The sequence below is a fragment of the Scyliorhinus torazame genome, chromosome 19, assembly GCF_047496885.1.
Source record: "Scyliorhinus torazame isolate Kashiwa2021f chromosome 19, sScyTor2.1, whole genome shotgun sequence".
NCBI classification, from domain to species: domain Eukaryota; kingdom Metazoa; phylum Chordata; class Chondrichthyes; order Carcharhiniformes; family Scyliorhinidae; genus Scyliorhinus; species Scyliorhinus torazame.
The window spans coordinates 3982688-3985187 of NC_092725.1; positions in this window are offsets into that span (position 1 = coordinate 3982688).

A 2500-nucleotide genomic window follows, 5' to 3' on the forward strand; every position below is an offset into this window, starting at 1 on the left:
CGATACAGGAGTGTGTGAGACAGAGAGAGAGAGAGGGTTAGCGAGACCTTCCCCTATACAGGAGTGTGTGAGAGAGAGAGGGTGAGAGAGACCTCCCCAGATACAGGAGTGGGTGAGAGAGAGAGAGAGAGAGACAGGGTTAGAGAGACCTCCCTAGATACAGGAGTGTGTGAGAGAGAGAGAGGGTTAGAGAGACCTCCCCCGATACAGCAGTGTGTGCGAGAGAGAGAGAGGGTTCGAGAGACCTCACCAGACGCAGGAGTGTGTGTGTGTGAGAGAGAGGGTTAGAGAGACCTCCCCCGATACAGGAGTGTGTGCGAGAGAGAGAGAGGGTTAGAGAGACCTCCCCAGATACAGGAGTGTGTGTGAGAGAGAGAGAGAGAGGGTTAGAGAGACCTCCCCAGATACAGGAGTGTGTGAGTGAGAGAGGGTTAGAGAGAGGGTTAGAGAGACATCCCCAGATACAGGAGTGTTTGAGTGAGAGAGAGTTAGAGAGACCTCCCCAGATACAGGAGTGTGTGAGTGAGAGAGAGAGAGAGAGAGGGAGGGTTAGAGATACCTCCCCAGATAAAGGACTTTTTGTGTGAGAGAGAGAGGGTGATAGAGAGACCTCCCCAGATACAGGAGTGTGTGTGAGAGAGAGAGAGAGTTAGAGAGACCTCCCCCGATACAGGAGTGTGTGTGGGAGAGAGAGAGAGAGAGAGGGTTAGAGAGACCTCCCCAGATACAGGAGTGTGAGAGAGAGACAGAGAGAGAGAGTGAGGGTTAGAGAGACCTCCCCTGATACAGGAGTGTGTGAGCGAGAGAGAGGGTTAGAGAGACCTACCCAGATACAGGAGAGTGTGTGAGAGAGAGAGAGAGAGAGGGTTAGAGAGACCTCCCCAGATACAGGAGTGTGTGAGATAGACAGAGAGAGAGAGAGAGGGTTAGAGAGACCTCCCCAGATAAAGGAATGTGTGTGTGAGAGAGAGGGTGAGAGAGACCTCCCCAGATACAGGAGTGTGTGAGAGAGAGAGAGTTAGGGAGACCTCCCCAGATACAGGAGAGTGTGAGTGAGAGAGAGAGAGAGGGTTAGGGAGACCTCCCCAGATACAGAAGTGGGTGTGAGAGAGAGAGAGAGAAAGGGTTAGAGAGACCTCCCCAGATACAGGAGTGTGTGAGAGAGAGAGAGAGAGAGGGTTAGAGAGACCTCCCCAGATACAGGAGTGAGTGTGTTAGAGAGAGAGAGAAAGGGTTACAGAGACCTCCCCAGATACAGGAGTGTGTGAGAGAGAGAGAGAGAGAGAGGGTTAGAGAGACCTCCCCAGATACAGGAGTGAGTGTGTGAGAGAGAGAGAGAGAGAGAGAGTCCCCAGATACAGGAGTGTGTGAGAGAGTGAGAGAGAGCGAGACCTCCCCGGATACAGGAGTGTGTGTGCGAGAGAGAGAGAGGGTTGGAGAGACCTCCCCAGATACAGGAGTGTGTGTGAGAGAGAGAGAGAGAGAGAGGGTTAGAGAGACCTTCCCCGATACAGGAGTGTGTGAGAGAGATAGAGAGAGAGAGAGGGTTAGAGAGACCTCTCCAGATACAGGAGTTTTTGAGTGAGAGAGGGAGAGAGAGTTAGAGAGACCTCCCCAGATACAGGAGAGTGTGAGTGAGAGAGAGAGAGAGAGAGAGAGAGGGTTAGAGACACCTCCCCAGATACAGGAGTGTGGGTGTGAGAGAGAGAGAGAGAGGGGGGGATAGAGAGACCTCCCCAGATACAGGAGTGTGTGTGAGATAGAGTGGGGGTTAGAGAGACCTCCCCAGATACAGGAGTGTGGGTGAGAGAGAGAGAGAGGGAGCGGGTTTGAGAGAGCTCCCCCGATACAGGAGTGTGTGTGTGAGGGAGAGAGAGAGAGAGGGTTAGAGAGACCTCCCCAGATACAGGAGTGTGAGAGAGAGACAGAGGGAGAGAGTGAGGGTTATGAGACCTCCCCTGATACAGGAGTGTGTGAGCGAGAGAGAGAGAGAGAGAGGGTTAGAGAGAGAGACGGTTAGAGAGACCTCCCCAGATACAGGAGGGTGTGTGAGAGAGAGAGAGAGAGAGAGAGGGTTAGAGAGACCTCCCCAGATACAGGAGTGTGTGAGATAGACAGAGAGAGAGAGAGAGGGTTAGAGAGACCTCCCCAGAGACAGGAATGTGTGTGTGAGAGAGAGGGTGAGAGAGACCTCCCCAGATACAGGAGTGCGTGAGAGAGAGAGAGGGAGGGTTAGAGAGACCTCCCCAGATACAGGAGTGTGTGAGAGAGAGAGAGAGGGTTAGGGAGACCTCCCCAGATACAGGAGTGTGTGTGTGAGAGAGCGAGAGAGAGAGAAAGGGTTAGAGAGACCTCCCCAGATACAGGAATGTGTGTGTGAGAGAGAGAGAGAGAGGGTTAGAGAGACCTCCCCAGATACAGGAGTGTGTGAGCGAGAGAGAGAGAGAGAGGGTTAGAGAGAGAGAGGGTTAGAGAGACCTCCCCAGATACAGGAGAGTGT